The 20181-nt window shown below is 37.9% G+C and overlaps 1 protein-coding gene across 5 annotated transcripts in view; it reads right to left on the bottom strand.

The window, feature by feature from the left end:
- Positions 1–20181, bottom strand: part of RhoGAP71E (Rho GTPase activating protein at 71E) — a 398447-nt gene that overhangs the window by 270209 nt on the left and 108057 nt on the right. The window lies entirely within an intron of this gene.

Genomic DNA, 20181 nt, shown 5'->3' with positions numbered 1-20181 from the left:
TGTAGTACAATGGCAGCAAAAAGTAAAACTACACATTCTAAACGTAAATTAATTATTAAACTAGCCATGGAGGGCAAATCTTTAAGAACTATAGCAAAAGTAACGGGAAGAACACATTCATCCATCCAGGCAGTTGTCAACAGATTCAAGTACGAGGGCAGGATAAGAAATAAAGTTTGTTGAGGAAAAAAATTATACTGAGTGAAAGAGACGAAGAATCATTTTAAAAATAAAAAGAATTCTCGTAAAGGTGTACCCAAACTGACAACAGAAGTGGTATCATCCATTGGGAGTAGTGCTCTCAAACGGGTCAGGTCAACTCGGGTCGGGTCAATCGGGTCAGGTTATTCGGGTCGAGTTATTCGGGTCGGATTATCGGATCGGGTCAGTTCACTTTGGTCAACTGAGTTTAGGTTGAGCTTAAAATTCGGCTGGAGTCGAAAACTGCTGTTTTTCACTAGCTGCCTAATTAAAAATAGCAATTTTCAATTGATTTTATAGAAACCATAAATCTATTTTGAACACTTGCAGCTAGTGCTTTTATGGTAAATCCTTATTTTTGTAATTGTGTGTACTTTAATTTTTAAATGTGGAAGATTGATTTTACCAATCGACTATAATATTAATATCTACGCCAATATGGAGTCTGGATTTAGAACAAAACTAGAAGTTGTTTAAGGCCAAAAGAAAGATTGGATATGGACGACCAAGCCCAAGCAGTGCTGCGGTGGCTCAGTGGTAGAGAATACATCTCTGGTGCATGGTGTCCATGGTTCGATCCCAGCTTGTGCTAAGTAGGCTTTGTGGTGGAAAAACGCCGTGTAGTGGGTTTTCTCGGGGTTCTGTTTCCTCCCACTTTCTTCATTACACCATTCCATTCATTTCTCATGGTCACCATATACCTTAGCCTCGGTGCAGAATCGAGGGACCTTAAACTGAATATTTAATTTTATTTCACCAAGCCCAAGGATATAGATACAAGAACAAGATAAAGATTGGATATGCAAGACGAATTGCATAGTAATCTTGCTCTTGGCCTTGTTTTGGTTATCACCAAGTAGCGATGAGCGTATTTCCTTGCTTTCTGTATAGTATGAAAGACCATAATCAAAATCACACTTGGTCTTCATTTGTACCGATGAGGCGAGCATCTTGGCTCTTGTATAGCATGAAAGACCACCAGGACTACGAAATGCAGGACAAAGACCTCACTGCAAGACAAAGAATAAGACGCAGTATTGATGACCAAGGCCTAGGGAGCGAATTGTTTGAATTTCATTTGTTGGGCTGAAAGTGATGAAATAAAATTAGTACTTTATAATTAAATATCATACTGTATTTTTAAATTTTAAATTACAAAATTCATATTATGTATCTTCTTACGTGCAACTATATATACTGTAAAATACGTTTTAATTACCAAGAAAGAAAAATGAAAGTGGCACGGGTCCCGGAATCATAAGAACCTATTTTGGAATGAAAGTTGAAGGGTTGGAAAAATCACAATGTACTCCTGTTTCCTCAACCCTTATCATTGTAGTTAAACGATTTCTTTTTGTCTCCGCCAAGAGAGACTTGCTACTGTCTTCCGAGAAGACCCCCTGCCGTCCGAGCAGGTGAGAACACTGACCTTGAAGAAAAATTTCGTCACATAGAACTAAAGCAAGAAAAAAAAATTCTCCCACGTCGGACATTGGTATAGTTATAAAAAGAAATAACCAAACCTCAAAAGTGCCAAATATTCATTAAGATGCATGGGGGGCGCGGTGGCTCAGTGGTAGAGCGTTCACCTCCGGTGCTTGGGGTCCCTGGTTCCATCCCAGCTCGCGCCGTGTGGACTTTGTGGTGGACAAACACCGTGCTCGTGGGTTTTCTCGAGGTTCTCCCGTTTCCTACCACTTTCTTCATTCCACCATTTCACTCATCTCTCATCATCACCGTCTCCTTTAGCCTAACCGGCATAAGCGTGGGACGTAAAACTTAAAGATTTCATTTCATTTCATTTTTCATTAAGATGCATATACAAATACCCCGCTTGATCTAGCTAGTGCTTAACGTGTAAGACTTCGGTACACGTGGTCCGGGTTTAATTCCCAATGGGAGTGCATTTTGGCGTTCACCCAGTGTCGTGACCATAGTGCTCTCAAACGGATAGGGTTTACCCGGCCCGACCCGAGCTGACCCGATCCGAGTCGGGTCGGGTCAATCGGGTCAGCTCGGGTCGGGTAACCGGGTCAGCTCGGGTCGGGTTGTCGGGTCAGGTCAATCAGGTCGGAACACGGTTCGGGTGTCAATTCGGGTCGGGGAGAGCACTAATTGGGAGACCCCTTTCCATAGAAACGGTGAGAAAAACTTTAAGAAAAGCTGGATTCAATGGCCGAGTTGCTAGGAAGAAGCCCTATATTAACAAGACGAATCAACGCAAAAGGCTTCAGTTTGCTCTGGAACATAAGCAATGCTCCGAAGACTTTTGGAATAGCTTAATATTTAGTGATGAGAGCAAATTTAACCTATATGGATCCGATGGACACAAAATTATTTGACGAAACCTAATACAAAATTTAAGAAGGAACACACTAGACCAACAGTAAAACATGGAGGAGGATCAGTCATGGTTTGGTGCTGCATGGCAGCTTCTGGCGTAGGAAATCTACACTTTATTGAGGGAACAACGGATAAATTTGCATATCTCAACATATTGAAAAATGAAATGCAATCTTTGAGCTTTACGTCCCACGGTTATGCCGGTTAGGCTAAAGGAGACGATGATGATGAATGAAATGGTGGAATGAAGAAAGTGGGAGGAAACGGAAGAACCCCATGAAAACCCACGCACACGGTGTTTGTCTACCACAAAGTTCACTTGGCGGTCTCAACATATTGAAGACGAACTTGAAGTCTAGTGTAGAAAACTTAGGACTTGGACAGTTCTACAGATTTTAGAAGGACAACGACCCCAAGAATACCGCTCATATTGTGCGCTCATGGCTATTGTACAACACACCAAAGACTCTTGCAACCCCTCCTCAATCACCAGATCTCAATCTCATAGAAAATCGATAGTGGGAATTACAGAAGAATGTGCAGCAGCGCCAACCGAATAACCTGACAGAAGTGAAGATGTTCCTGAAAGAAGAGTGGCTCAAGATTACACCTAGTATTACAAAGAAGTTGGTACAATCAATACCAAACAGACTAACCGAGGTAATAAGAAGAAACGGGTTCGCAGCTCGCTACTGAACGTTCCAAATTTGTAAATGGACAAGGTGTAAGAATCATTTTGTGACTCTTAAGTTTGTGTATGAAAGTGTTTTGTTTCTACGTTCAAGGTCTGATTTTGTATAAAGGAATGAAATAAATATATTTTGTTTATAAGATCCCTTCACATAATATATTTCAGTTTCTTGTCATATAAACTATGTAAAAGAGGTTACTTCTATTCATTTGTCTCAAAGCGCCAAGTGTACGATCAATTTTGTGAGCCACTGTATGCTTCCCGCGTATCAGCTAGTTAAGAAGGGCAGCGCATTTTAAATCGTTAGCAGGTGGAACTGTGCCTGCATACTGGCATTTCAGGATGTAATAATCAAATGAACAGTGAGAGGGGCAGAACATAATACAGGGTTATTCAAAAAGAAAGAACATATTTCAAACATGTATTTCTTCCAAACTACAAAAGATAGAAACATGATTTGAACGTTACTTGACTAAGAAAAATTTACAATTTAAACAGCCCGGATAGAAGATCCAATCATGGCCGCATTGGCGCTGTTGTTTGTTGTTTGCCTGTAGTGAAATGGCGGCGTCACCACAGGAGAAGTCTTTTTGTGTGCTACAATTGGCAAAACTTGAGTCCGTTGTTACAGTTCAGCGAGCATTTCGGCGTCAATTTAATAAACCGCCGCCGCACCATAAGCAAATTTACGGGTGGCATCGAAAATTCGTAGAAGATGGTTGCATCTGCAAAGGAAAAGGCACGGGACGTCCACGCACATCGAACGAGAATGTCGAGCGCATTCGTACACTTTACGGAAGGAGCCCAACGAGATCCACATCACGAGCAAGCAAAGAACATTCCTCAACCAACGGTATGGCGAGTTCTAAAACATCGTCTAAACATGAAGCCATACAAACTTCACTTATTGCAAGCATTGCATCCTGACGACCACAACAAAAGATACGATTTTTGCATTAGCATGTTAGACGATATGGAAGAAGACAATTTTGTTCAACGATTAATTTTTTCCGATGAATCCACTTTTCATCTTTCTGGTAAAGTTAATCGCCATAACGTTAGAATTTGGGCAAGTGAAAATCCTGCGGCAGGTATTCAACATGAGAGAAATTCACCAAAGATGAACATCTGTGCGATATCTGTAACCAAAGTTTATGGCCTTTCTTCTTCATGGAGAAAACTGTGACAGGATTAACCTATCTAGACATGCTTCAAAACTGGTTATTTCCCCAACTTGAAGATGATTCAGATGACTTCATCTTCATGCAAGATGGTGCCCCGCCTCATTTCTCTAACCACGCTTGAATGACACCATTCCAAGACGTTGGATTGGAAGAGGAGGGAACAGAAGTTCAACTTTATCGCCGGTGGCCTCCCAGGTCTCCAGATCTCACTCCGTGTGATTTTTATCTATGGGGTTACGTAAAAGACCGTGTTTTTATCCCTCCTATGCCTGACACTCTTGAAGGTCTACGACATCGAATTGTTGAAGCTGTGAATTCGATAACTAGAGACCAGCTGATTCGTGTGTGGCAAGAAATGAGCCAGCGTTTTGATTTGTCGTGTAACACACGGTGCTCATATTGAATGCACACCATAATTACTAACAATAAATTGTAAACTTTTCTTAATCAAGTAACACTCGAATCATGTTTCTCTCTTTTGTAGTTTGAAAGAAATAAATGTTTGAAATCTGTTCTTTCTTTTTGAATAAGCCTGTATATGCCTTGAGCGAGATTCGAAAAAGCGACTGAGGAACGTAGCAATTTTAAAAAATCATTTTCATTCAATGTCCCACGATTGCGCATCGAGGTTAAGGTGATGAGATATTGGTGATTGATAATATTGGTAGAATGAGGAAAGTGAGAAGAAACAGGAGAATCTCGAAAAAACCCATGCGCACTTTGTCCGTCCACCACAAAACCAGCTTGACGGGAGGTGGGATCGTACCAGAGATGAGCCCTCTACCACTAAGTCACCGTGACCCTTATATATCCGAAGTTGCACACCCGATATTCAAAGGCTTTCAGAATTGAAACTGGGATTTCCGAATTATACAGTAAGTGAGATAATTAATAAGTGCGCCTGGTGGCTTATATAAAACACTTGGAACAGGTACTTGCTATCTAAGAAAATAAATACATAAAATTGCATATATGAAACTTCAATATAAAAATATACATACGTGCTTGCCATGCATAACTGAACAAGAAAAGTAACTTTTATAAACAGTTATGCAATTTGAGAGGCCATTATATTCGTTTATAAACAATACTTGGCATTCCTGAACAAATTTGCTCTTACTTTTTACAATGTCGAGATAAACCCATGTAATGGAAAACATTGGTATATTTTATACTATCATGACAAGTTTATGTCAATACAATTCATTTTGCTTTATGTCATTCAATATGCCAATCTTAGCTTCTCTGCTATTAGATCCCTTTCAGATTATGCGGTGTTTGTCGCGTGCCGCATCTAACACGGTACAGTGATTATTTGATTACCATTAGGATATATGAGGCTTTTCAGATTATCCAGCCACGGCGTTTCGCGGCGTGCGACCGCCGTAAACATCACGGCACCCTTCACGATGTGGTGCGGCGCCGTGCCGTAACGACGTGTTGATTACTACTGTCGCTTATGGTTCTCTGCAGACTAGACGGCGTGCACCTGACAAAATTATGTTTGCTAGTTTATTGAAAGGTGTTGGAAGGAATTACTTTTGGCTATAAATGGATTCCATGGAAGATACAGAAATATTAAATTAGTTTGGTGGAGGAAAGGTACCATATTGTGGGACAAATCTTTGGATTCATACAAATCCAAGAACGAAACAACAGTTGCTTGGAGGGAGGTTTGCATCAGATTAAATTCCAGTTTTTAAAATTTGAGCAACGATGAGGAAAAACAAACATTTTCTTTTCATGAAGTGCAATGCATGTTCTATGTTGTATTTATTCTTTGCATAAATTAAGCAAAAATTAAGACAAGTATTTAATTTTGTGTTATTAATAGTTTGGAGAATGTAATTTAGATTCTCTTTTTTAAAATTAAATTTGATATTGTATTACTTGAGATATTTCCAAAACCAAGTTATAATTAGATAGAAATGTGTAAATATGAAGATCAAACATGTTTGAAACGTAGAATTTTCAACTACTTATCTTAGAGCTACGGCAAGTCTTTCAGTCGGTGAAATGGCATGTCTTAACCCTGCTGTTCTGTTCGGGTCTATTTGACCCGAAATGGTATTTTCGTAGTGTGGATCAAGTTTGTGACTTGCTGTATTCAATCCAAATGATGTACTCTGAAAATCATATACTTTTAATATTAACGGTTTTCGGAATTTTCCTATATATTACTAATGTACTGTTCGTGTCAATATGACCCGAAGTAGTTTTTCTGTATTCTGTAAGTGAATTTTCAAACTGGTGTCTTATGTTTCTCGCGAAACATGTGTATGTATCTTGGTAATGTGTAGGAAGAGTGAGTGGAAGTTCTTCCTGAGCTATATTATCCTGGTGAAAATGACACTGTTGGACAATTGGAGTACTTTAGAGGGCTTTGTCCTTTCAAGCAATATATGCCCAGTAAACCGGCAAAATACGGTATAAAAATTTGGACTGTAGGCTATGTGGTATTAAAACATCTTACGTAGTCAAGCAACAGGTATATACAGAAAGGAATCCGGTGCACCACCTGAGAGAAACCAAGGTATGCGTGTTGAAGGAGATCTTGTTTCGGAACTAAGGGGCCATAATGTTACTGCTAAGAATTTTTTCACCTAGTTCACTTTAGGACAGCATATTGGAAAGAAAATAACTATAAGGAAACCAAACCTGAACTTCCGAAGATTTTGTCAAACATAGAATTACATTCATCGTAGTTTTATTTTGCAAACAATACAACCATTGTAAATTATATTTCTAAGAAAGGTATTCCTATCAAGCGTGCAAGGTGCAGATACTCTAAATCATCTAATGACAAGACAAATTTGGTGTGCTTTATTTGCAAGAAATATATATGAAATCTCATGCTGCTTAGTACTGTCCGCTCTGTAAATAAAGTGACGTGGTCGCGTCTAATGCGTACCAAATTGTTTCATGCAAACTTGTCAGTAGTATCGCTTAACACATTTTCCAACGAGTATTACGCGTGTCAAATCTGTTGTATTCCCTTTACTAGTTACCAATCTTGTGAAGACTAAAACCAATAAAGGATTGCAATAGCATGTGGATTTCATGAATCTGAACCGCTACATAATAATTTAACCGTAAGTCTTTTCTTATTATCATAAGTCTTGTTTTAAGTGAAAATAACTCATGTTCCAACTTAAAATACAGTAAACCATTATCAAATGTTCAATATTTGTGTGTAAATCAAAATTTCCTACATTTTAGTTTCATCAAGAGAATGCACATGTGATGATGATGAAGTATTCTGCCTGAAGACAGGTCTTGACCCGAAGGTCACTGTGCAAGGTGAACTCATGGTGTTATGCTATTGCCTTCCATGAGATGATGCCGTCCTAAGGACGAGACCTACACTTTAAAATGAGATCTGAACCACTTGTGTCCCCACCGGAAATACAACCCGGGACCAATTCATTACAAGGCAACGAGTGTAACCACTCATCTACCGGAGACAGTATGTACATGTAATGCATTGTAAAATATTAAAAATAATTAAAATATTTTCCTAGCACTATACTATTAAATAAACTAGCAATTGTTTAAAAACCGGGCCCTTGTCCACTACAATTTAATTATGGGTCATATTGACCCGAACAGTATGTGTGTATGTGTGTATAGTAGATGGGAACAGAGCAGCAGGGTTAAGTGGGTATTTTGCCTTAAAATTTGTCCTTTTATTCTCTCTAACAACTCATCAAAGGTTGCTATCGACATACGAAAATAATTTTAAAAACTTGGTTTCATCACTTCTTAAGTCACTGAATAATAGTAGAAATGCACCAGCTACAGGTCTTTCAATGTACCCATTTTTTTTTTTTTTTTTCCTATGTGCTTTCGTCTTTTAGATTTTAAGTAGAACCAGTACAAATATAATAACTTATCTCTATCATCCATACTGTCCCTATCGTAAAAATGAAAAATCAGTTTGGCCGGCAAAAAAGCTGCCGTGATGTTCACGACAAAAACTGTATGTTTCACGGCACGACTTTTGTAGAGACGGTGAGGCGCCGTTCACGGCACGGCTTGTAGACTGAAAGAGGCCTTATTCCTACGACCTATATTCACACCGTGATAAATACACTTCAATACACCACGACAGAAGTATTTTCATTGTACTACAATGCATTACACAGAAAAATTATATTACTCATTACTAGCCTTGAACCAACTGGGGACTTCGCTCTCAGATCCGCATTTGCTTCCGTTCTTCACACGACAAAAATACGTTTATGGCATTATTTCTTATGTCTAATATGTCTCTAATCTTAAGAAATTTCGAGACATGTCATCTTATTTTAGCAAATGCAACCCTAAATCATTTCTATCCCATCCTTTTTTTTCTTTCTTTCCAGAGGAAATATCAAAAATCGCTGAAACATATCTTTATTTAACAAAATTAATATATCTAGCTTGAGGGATTTTGAGAAATGGTAGTGTTTAACAGTTGCAACTCTTTATCTTTTCTTCCTTTTTTTCTTTCCTAATTAACTAACTCTATGGCTATGGAACCCGGAGGTTCAATTCCGCATTCACATAAGTGCTCTCCACTTACTTCTGTCCTTAGCCAATGTGATCCAGTTTCTGCTTTGTATTCCTATTTCTGCGAGATCCATCTTAATATTGTCCTCCCATCTGCGACTAGATTTTTCTAATGGTCTTTTTCCGATTGGGTTTCCAGTTATAATTTAGAAAGCGATTCTACTTTATTAAATTCCAGCTACGTGCCCTGTCGATCTGCGCCTCCATAATTTATACCGTTTACGTTAACAATATTAGGTAAACGGTATAAATTATGGAGTTCCTTGTTATGAAGTTTTCGTCATTTCCCATTCCCGTTCGTCTTGCGTCCGAATACAAGTCGAATATTTTATTTTCAAAACAGCTGAACCTGTGCTTTCTACACAGAGAATCATTCACATATGAATATGAATCTCCTTGTCATTCCTCACAGCATATGTACACGTTCCTCTACAGAAGAGTGAGGGACGTCTTGATAAAATTCGGCAAGAGGTACCATAAAGGGGATATTTCGATTGTTATTTCAATATCTCGCTCCGTTTGCGAGATTGAGCCCACTTCCGGTTGGAGTTTCTAATTCATGTATGATCAGTGCTTTCTTTCTTCTTGAATGCAGTATGTAATAAGCACATACATTACACACACAATTAATTATAATGTCAGTAATATATGGTGTTCATTGGGCAAAATACTCCGAACAAAGATTCAACATAGAGTGGAGAAATAGTTATCCTTAGTTTTTCATTATCATTTGGTCATGAAACAAACGCCTGCGAGTAATGCAACCCCGTGTACACTTATGTGGTGTTGAAATGTATAATGCGTAGGATATGATGCTTTTTTTTATTTCAACACTTCAAGTGTACACGCAAAAATGTAATAAAGAAATAATAGCCATGTTTTTTTTAAAAAAAAATCAATTAGAACTGGACAATCTACATAAAATTTGCAGTCGATCAGTGAAAACGTCATCTTTCTAGAGCCTGTAGTTTCCGAGATCTTATTGTCGAAAGGATTGACCTCAAACATATAAACGGCCACAAACATATAAAACGTCCACAAACGTATAGTTTAAAAGAGCTTCAAAGATGGCAGCACAATTCACTTGCATTGATTTTGGAAAAGGCTTAACAAAATACAAAGGCTTTGAACATTAATTTAAAAACTATAAACTTTATAAAAAATGGATCTATATAATTTATTTAAAATACACATACTTTAAAATATTTGTCTTTATTAAACGTGAAATCACAAATAACCCTAAATCAAATGTTTGAAATTCGAAGTTATAGGTTGGAGCTCAGGCGCGTTTTGTGCTATAGTAGCATTTTAATAGATAGATTAGCTTAAAATGCTCTCTTTACACAGCGCATCATTCATATATGAGCATGAATCTCCTTGTTATTCCTCACATCTGTACATGTCCGTTTACAGACACAAGTGAAAGAAGTCTTGGTAAAAATCGGCAAGAGATACCGTAAAGGGGAGATTTTTTCGGTTACTTTTTCAATATCTCGTACCGTTTCAAGATTTGATACTACTTCCGGTTGCAGTTTTTAATTCATGTATGATCTGTATTTCCTTTCTTCTTGCATGTAGTATGTAATAGGCAAATATATAAACTAACTCTATGACCTATGTAATCCGGAGGTTCAATGCCGCGTTCACAAAAGCTCTCCACTGACTTTATCCTTAGCCAATTGCATCCAGTTTCTACTTTGTATTTCTATTTCTGCAAAATTTATCTTAATATTGTCCTCCCATCTGCACCTAGGTTTTCCTAATGGTAGTTTTCCGGTTGGTCTTCCAGTTAGGATTTTGAAAGCGTTCGTTCTTTCTTCTATCCTGGCTACATGACCTGTCCACCTGAGCGTTCTAGATTCGATGACCCTAACAATGTTGGATAAAATGTACAAATTATGTAGTTCCTCGTTATGAAGATTCCGCCATTCCCTATTCTCGTTTCTCTTGGGTCCGAATATTCGTCTCAGGATCTTGTTCTCAAATACTTTCAGTCTATGTTCTTCGTACTGAGTAAGAGACCATATTTTGCAACTATACAGAACAACAGGCACGATTATCGTTTTATACATTTTGCTAATACATTACACATACAATCAATTATAATGTCAGTGATATATGGTGTTTATTTGTCAAAACACTCCAAGCAATAAAGATTCAACTTAGATGGAGAAATGGTTATCCTTCGTTTTTCATTATCATTTGGCCGTGAAACAAACACCTGAGAGATATGCAGTCCTATATACAATTATATGGTGTTAGAATGTATAATAGGTAGGATATGATTATTTAGTTTTATTTATTTTTAATTTCCAGTGTACCCGTACAAATGTAATAAATAAATAATGGTCATTTTTTAAACTGAGTTAGAACTGGACAATCTACATAAAATTTGCAATCAATCAGTGAAAACGTCATCTTTCTAGAGCCTGTAGTTTCCGAGATCTCACTGTCGAAATGATTTGCCACAAACATATAGTTTAAAAAACTCCAAAGATGGCAGCACAATTCATTTGCATTTATTTCGGAGAAAGTTTGAAAGTTTATTAAAATGCAAAGGCTTTGAACAACAATTTAAAAGGATAACCTTTTTGAAAAAGATCTCTAAAGTAATTTATTTACTGTACACCTTTTTAAAAATATTTGTCTTTGTTATAAACGTGAAATCTCAAATAACCGTAAATCAAATGTTTGAAATTCAAAGTTATTGGTCAGAGCTCATGCGCCTTTATTGCTATTGTAGCATTTTAATAGATAGATATTTTCAGTCTGTTTTCTTCCCTCAAACTAAGATACCATATTTTGCTGCTATACAGCAAAATAGGCATAATGATAGTGTTATACACTTTAAGCTTTAAATTCTTCGACAGAATTCGCGAAGATAAAAGATTTTGGACTGGATACTAACACGAATTACCTGCTTTCACTCGTCATTTAATTTCTTTGTGGATATGCTTTTCGTCTGTTAATGTTTATCCTAGATATTTAAACGCATCTATAATTTGCAGTATTACGGTCAGAGCAAACTTCTGTGTATTTAATTTTCTCTGCATTTACTCCTAAATCCATGTCCCTGCAGGCGTTTAATGAAACTTCTGCATTTCTCTCTATTGTCCTCATATCATCCTCTATCAGATTTACATCATCAGCATAATTCATTACCTGGTGAGTGTCATCAGCTCTAGGCCTTGTTGCTATCTTTGATTTTCCTTATAGCGTATTCTAGAACAAAGCTGAATAATGATGGAGACAACGCGTCTTTTGGTTTCAGGCCATTTTCGACATGAAAACTCGTGGACAAGTACTATCTTTCCTACTTGCACTCTACTTTAGCCTACAGAGGTTGTTCAGTCTACATTTGGTCAATTTCGAATTACCTAAAAATTTAGAAGAATCCATGGCGCCAGGTCCGTAAGTGCTCGATGTGTTTCCCTTAGTTCCTAACAATAGCCCAACAGCGTAATTTCCACTGTAATAGGCTTCTCTGAAGAACTGGGAGGGGAATCTTGTCCCATTCCCTTTGCACAGCTTTCCAAAGCCCTTCAACAGTTGTCACACGCCGTTTTCCCAAAGTCACATATATAATTACATGCATATAAAAGATGACTAGATATGAAGTAAAATGACTGGAATCCGCATACGTTAATCAGCATCGTACTGAAGAAACCTATTCAAAGCATAGAAAAACGAACTCTGCTAAAAACAGTTTTTAAAAAATCAAGTTTAGATTTCGGAAGTTTCAATTTCTTCTGGCAATGTCAACCGCTGGTGAGTTTGGTGACATCAACAGTGCAATGTGTAGTCTAGCATTTCACCTTCTTATACATCTTTGTGTCAATAGTAAAAACTGGGATACGAGGTCCACTATGAAAGTTTTGAGGTACGCATTGTTGTGGCACAGTATTTGAATTCCAACAGTTGCGTTCGGTAGTGGTATCCAGAGCGAAGAAGCGAAGCAAGTTTCAACTCGCCTCGCTTATCGGCGTGGCCGTATCGCCTTCACTTGTTTGTTGATGTGAGCAGTATTCGGCTGTCTAGAATGGAGCTTGAAAGGGAGCATTTTCGGGCAATGATCCTTTACGATTTCAAAAGTGGTTTGAACGAAACACAAAGCCTTGATCGTTTGCAGGGGACATTTGGGGACCTTGCTCCTTCCCGTACTAAAATTTTTCGGTGGTTTGGTGAATTCAGAAGAGGCCGGACATCGCTTAAAGATGAAGAGAGAGCTGGACGTCCGGCAACAGCTGTATTAGATGAAAACATTGCCGCTGTGGAACAAATGATTCGAGAAAATCCTCGAACAACTTTCAAGGTCATTGAATCTACACTGAACATTGGATCGCCAGCAGTAACAAAAATTCTTCATGATCATCTTCGGCTTAGGAATGTTTCATATCGTTGGGTGCATCACACTTTGAACAGCAGAAGCGCATGCGTGTGGAATGGTGTGAAGAAATGCTTGCAAGATTTGGTGGAGGCAATTCTCGACGCGTCTCTGATATTATTACTGGTGATGAGACTTGGATCTATCAATTTGACCCTGAAAATACACGCCAGTCTATAGTTTGGATCTTTCCAGACGAAAATCCACCCCCGAAAGTGAAGCGACCGCGAAGTGTGGGGAAGAAGATGGTCGCAACTTTCTTCTCCAAATCTGGCCATGTTGCAACTGTTCCACTTGAGGAACAAAGGACTGTTACTGCTTAGTGGTGCACCACTAACAAAAGTGTTCCAGAAGCTTCGGGAACGGCGTCCAAGAACTGGATTGCGTGGATCCTGCTTCATCATGACAACGCGTCCGCACACACGGCCAACATCACAATTCAGTTTTTAGAATCTACGGAGGTCAAACTTATGACTCATCCGCCGTGTAGCCCTGACCTGGCCCCGTGTGATTTTTTTCTCTTTCCCAGGATCAAAGATTGCATGCGTGGGAAGAGATTTTGTAGCCCTGAAGAAGTTGTAGTGGCTTACGAGAATGAACTTTCAACACTTGAAGAAAGAGACTAGCAACACTGCTTCCAAAAGTGGTTTTCGAGGATGCAAAAGTGTGTACAGTGTAATGGTGAATGCTTTGAAAAAATGTAAGTGTTAAATTGATTTTAAGTATGTAAGTTATTTCACATCTCAAAACTTTCGTAGTGACCCTCGTATACAGCCACCGTTAAAGTAACCTTACCCATTGAAGAAATTAACTGACTCCATTAACGTACTCGACCGAGATAATCGGTCTAGCTATCTACTGCAAAAAACAGAATCCAAAAATTCGCTCTCATTCAAGAGCTATTGTAGTGAGTAACGAACGGACGTATTAACATTACAATTTTATACAGTTCACTAGTGTGGTACTATCAGTTTTACTTCAGTCAATGAAGGGGCTGTAGAGGACATGATCGAAAACAATTTTTGATTTCAGGGCTATGTTTGAAGTAGTTAGGAGGTAAATATATTAAAAGTCCCATCCCCAGACCTATGAGATGAGTCACGCCCGTCTTTTGAGGCGGCCGTGAATGAGCGGACTGCATGCCGGTGGGCAAGGAGGTCACTTTTTTCATTCATATTTCAAAAACGGTGCATCACAGCGAAGTTGTTACCATATTCAATATGAAAGCTGACAAAATTTCCTATGACTGACTGTTCTTTTTTTTCTATTCCCAATAGTTTTCGAGATATCTGCCTGACAAATAGTCAAGTTTCGAAAAAATGCCTTCCCCCCTTTTTCTGGTCAAACTTTGTCTCCTAATGTATTAGCCTTTAGTTTTACAACTCAGAGAAGAACTTATAGAGTATTTAATTTTCTTTAAAATGAATTATTATTGAATATTTTACATTTAAATGATCGAAAGTTATTGCAATTAGAAAAGTTCGAGTAAATTTCGAAAGAAAACTACCTTTCTATGTAAGGTCACTGCGTCGAATATGAGCCCCGGGGGAAAATGCGTACTTCGAAAGAAAATGGCGAGCATGTGACAAAAGCTGCTGAGTTGCTGTTCTTAAAGCCACATTGTCACGTTACAAGAAATTGTAGCTGTCATGAAAAAAAAAAATCTTGAAACTCTACCATATTTCAGCGTGTACACAGTCTTGAAAGGGTCATAAAACATTTTTTGTATCTTGCAAGGAGTTGAACAATGCGCAACTTTCTGCGACGTCTTGCTTGCTACCTACTATCGCCCTCCCGCTGACAAAGGAAAAAACAGTTTCGCCGCTTCCGAAACAACGGATACTTTTGAACCAAGGTTACTAGAAGGAAAGGTTGCGCTATACGCACAGACGCTTCGCTCCTCGTTTTGCGTGACGTCACCAGCGAGGAGCAGCAAGTAGGTATAGAAGTGTACGAAACAGCCAGAATGTCTTTTTTCTTTCTTTATGCATAACATTTTCGCTGTCACAACATTCTCCTGCACACAAACTACAAATAAATAAATAAATAATAAGCCAGCAATAAATAGAACATTATCTTAACGCAATTTATATTATCGAAAATTAACGATGTACCTGTGTTGCATGATCATTTATTTATTTATTGATGAGATAGATAATTGTTGAATTATAATTATATTTTAAATGTATTTATATCTGAAATGTTACTGTGAATATATTTAAGCAAAGTGTACATAAACATGTTTTACCAGGACAATCTCTGAAATTACCGGCGCCTGGAGTTAAAGTAATTGCGGAACCAATGATAAGGTGAGTTCCACACCCGGCATAAATAGATTACTTTGTGATTACTGATAGGAATATCTCAATAAATGCTTAAAACCATGGATAATAATAATAATAATAATAATAATAATAATAATAATAATAATAATAATAATAATAATAATAATAATAATAATAATAGTAGTAGTAGTAGTAGTAGTAGTAGAAAGAAGAACAAGAAGAAGAAGAATAGACCGTCGATGCATTCAGTTGCGGAAGCCCTTTGATGCCTAGCATTTTATTTTGTTCAATACGGCACTCAGCCCCAAAGTTTAAAATTGCCAATTCATTTCTTCTCCACATGATTATTAAAACGGAACCAATCCGTGTTAAACGTCATGTCGACTATCCATCACAGATTATATTTAATGTGCCCATTGTTGACGCTATGATTGCACTTCGTGACATTAATAGTACACGGTCCGGAAAAATGTATTTGGTTTATATCTAAATATTTGTATGCTAACTAGTGTTACGAATCGAAATGAGACGAGATTCTCGTCTTGTAGACTCGATTTTCGAAGAAAGCTTTTTTTCGTCTCGCCTTGAAGTTTCTCTAGCCTCTTGTATAAATTTTTGTACAAAATTTATTTCATGACTTCCTAATTTCAAGTAGTAGTTATGGGAATTCTTCCGAGTCAAGAGAGATCCACGAAGGATGAGATGTAACAACATTTAAACCATATTTATTATTGGAGTATATTGTGTGTGTAATCACTTGCGTATCTTTAAACGTTGGTAACGTTGGTAACTCTTCATTGTCTTCTTACAATCACTTTATCAATTTATAGTATTTTTTTTTTTAACGATGAACCATGCAACACTAAACCAGTGTTTAAGGTTTAATAATTGGGTGAACTCGTGTTGTCAATGAGACTCATGAAGTTTCTCATCTTGCCTCGAAAACGAGACGAGAACTCCCATATTTTTAAATTTAAAAGAAATTTAAAAGATTCTTCTCGCCTCGAATTGCAGACGAAACGAGACATTTCTCGCCTCGCTCTCGTCTCGTGGACAACACTAATTTCAACAATGAATTAGAAATAGTTAACCTGCTAGTTTTTCTCAACGGTCAAACTCTTCCATTCTGTGGTGCAAGGCGTGGGGCAACCGACCCACCTGTTCTACCCACACGACGTCCCAGAGTTTTACTCTGATTTCTAACTCAAATAAACATTTAGAGGACCAACAAGCAGAAAAAATATCGAAAAATAATTTTAAATTATGAACTTCATGCATACATAGAAATTTTTGAAAATGAATAAGGAAAATAAACTTACTTTATTTTACTTTGAAATCGGGAAATCGGCTCCCTCTAGAAAATTTTATTCGGGTGCCTATGATCCTGACTGAGGACCTTTGTCTTTTCTTCACTATTTTGGCATGAAGGGACTAAAACTATCAGTTAAGCATGAATAGTGCAAATCAAAGTCGTATACATGCATAAAGAAATAGATTGATTGTACAATTGATAATAATTTAGAACAACTTTTAACTCTAAAAGAAACCGATGAAATAAAAGTGTCACTCTTAATATTAAACAAACTGAAAATAGTTTGAAAAATGTATCGGTAAATATCGGTGTTTATTTGCCAATGTCGATACCGATTCTCCCAAAAGTGGTTGATATTACCGATACCGATATATCGGTACATCCCTAATACTATAATGTGGAACACTTGGAGATGAAAGACAAATACACGTAAAAATACATATGTAGGGCCTACACACGTACTCAAGTTCACACTATCTTGCAATGTTGCATGTTTGTACAGTCAAGCCCACGTAAAGAAATCTTCCGAGATATAGACCTTTTCTCTATTAAATAATATTCGTCCACGTACACCACTAGAAAAGAAAGCAACACAGTTCAACATAGCAAAAACCCAAAATAAATAAAGAATTGTTTGTGGTCTTACTAGCAAATCTTCGCGCGCCAAGCAGACGACAAGCTCTAAGTTCCTCGCTGGTGACGTCACTGTGAAGAGAGAGTGAAAGTAGAGGTTCGGGACATAGGTTAAGAGCACCCCCTGCTTTTGAACATGGAGGGGAAGTGCACCAAAACACAAGTTTTTAATTAGGTTCACTGTTTGTCCACTAGAGTGCAGTGCTGCATGTGTGGAGAAACCTTTCTTGCCTTCAAGAAGTTGTAACATGTAAAGAGTAAATAGAAAGATCGAGTTGATTTTTTTTTTTTTTTTTTTTTTTGACAGCTACAAGATTTATTTAACGTGGCAATGTGGCTTTACAGACAGGAGGACGTTCATAACCCTGTTAAGTGTTGCTGCACAAAAAGAACAATTTCGCTTACAATTACAGGTATGTATTTGACACTTTATTGTATGAATATGTGTGAGTGGCATCAAAAAAGCGTCTGATGCAATATTAAGTGTTTGTGTATTGAGTTTTAGGAGAAAAAAAAAAAAGCAAAGAGGATTGCGACTCCGGTAGCCGTCAAGAAAGCAATTCATGGCTTACACAGAGAGTTGGCAATTTTCGGAGCATCATGCTAGTCTCGCTGCAGGGTGACATACGTGTGTGTGTACTGTGATTGAGGAAATACACGCCCTGCTACTTTGGGGGGAAACGAGCAGATGAGTATATTTCCCTATGGAACTGCAAGACGACTACATTTGTAAGCAGTGCGAGAGGTGGAATTAACCTCTTAAAACTTCACTAATGTCTTTTTTAGGTAGATTTTGAAAGAAATACTACATATTAGATATTACAGTCGTTACCATGTTACGACTTCCGGAAAATTTCTACATAACTTTTCATTTTGTGGTATCTAGATTTCCCTAGATCTCAAAACGAGTTGCATAATGTGAGCGGCACTCAAATCTATATTTTTTCAGTATACAAATGTTGGAATGTATATCTGCTTGTAAGACTTGACAGAAAGGGATTTGTTGTTTAGTTTCTTGTGCAAATAGTCACAGGGGTAAATCTGCAACTGTTGGTACAGAACTCAACGCTTTTCGTGCGACTGGTATTTTTCCATTAAACTTAGATGCTATTCCTGCATATGTTACAGTTCATCTGCAGGTTTACGATCTCCAACAGAAGAAGCCAGCTTGTCAGACTGTGAATAATGAGGATGTACCACTGCTTCAAACTGAACAAAAAGTATCATACCACGATGTTTCATTTGTGTCCAGTGACAACAACTCCACATCTAAACAGCCATTGCCAACCACGTCATTTGCGTCATTGCATCCATTGCCACACAATGACATATCATCTAATGCCACTACGGTAACAAAACATGAAAGTGCTATTGTTCTCACATCTGATCACTTTGCTACGTCAGGTAAAAACTTCTACTAGGGCTACTGCTTCCAACAAAAACAGGAAATGAAAAATAGGAAAATCACAAACACGTAAAAATATTGCTGGACAGGGCTATTCATTATCGGCAATTCGCAACAAAAGCAATTGGTTTAGTGTCTGTAACGGATACTTTACGCAGAAGAAAACGGACAAGAATGGAAACAGTGTATCAGATACACACTGTGGTATATTTCGTGAGTATCTGCCCAAGACATGATCTCCTTCGTCTGTGATCAGTGCTGCAAATAAGATAAGTGTTACTTCTTGTGATAGTGTTTTGTTTGTAACTGTTCAATTCATGTTATACAACACAAGAGTTTGTAAACAGACAAGATGCTCCATTCTTATGTTAGAAGTTATAAGCGTTTATGACTTATTTTTACAGGGAAAATACTTCTGTGGTAACAAAAGATCGTTTTTGTGTTACAATGAGAATCAATTAAATTTACGTTTCCTTTCATGAAAATTTCTTCATAACTTCTTGGTATTTTCATAATGTAAATTTGCAGTATTGATTCACTGTATGATTTCATAACGTGGTTCTATATTATGGTGTCAGATACTTGATGTCTTGCTTGTCAGTAGTTTTACATTTCGGTCTAAATCGTAATTACACACGATGCGCATACATATCACCCCAGCGTCGGGAAAGATGTGCCCTTACCACCCTTCGGCATATTTTGGTGTATGATGGCTTTCTAACATTTTTTTCATACTTGCTAATGGTACTATTTACGGAGGTATTAAACTTTGCAACTGCATACTGATTTTCGGTTCCTTTCATCCGCCTGTGCCTGAGAGCTCATGTTATTCTTAGGAGGGCGCATATTCAACGCAATGACCTTATATGTGCTGTTGTGTCGTATATTTAGTGTGAAACCTGAGGAGAAGGTAGCTGTACAGAAATTGATTCATGCATATTGAGCCGAATGTGAATATATCGCTATCTAGGAAATGCCGTGTTTCCACAACCGGTTGTGTTCAATCTTCAGGCTACCTCTGCTGACTATTGCCCGGCAAAGGAGTTTCCATTCCAGGAGACTGCGTTGCAGCTACGCCGTGGGTTGTATTCCACTCTTCACAGGCTTTCCACAGGCCGCAGACGGTGCTGACTCGACGAAGTGAAAGGACTTGCTTTAGGAGTTCTAAAACACACTAGCCCCTTGGGTTGGC

Source organism: Thermobia domestica, chromosome 3 (assembly GCF_964235325.1).
Source record: "Thermobia domestica chromosome 3, izTheDome1.hap1.1, whole genome shotgun sequence".
In the NCBI taxonomy this organism is placed as follows: Eukaryota; Metazoa; Arthropoda; class Insecta; order Zygentoma; family Lepismatidae; genus Thermobia; species Thermobia domestica.
This window is presented reverse-complemented; position numbering and strand designations above follow the sequence as displayed.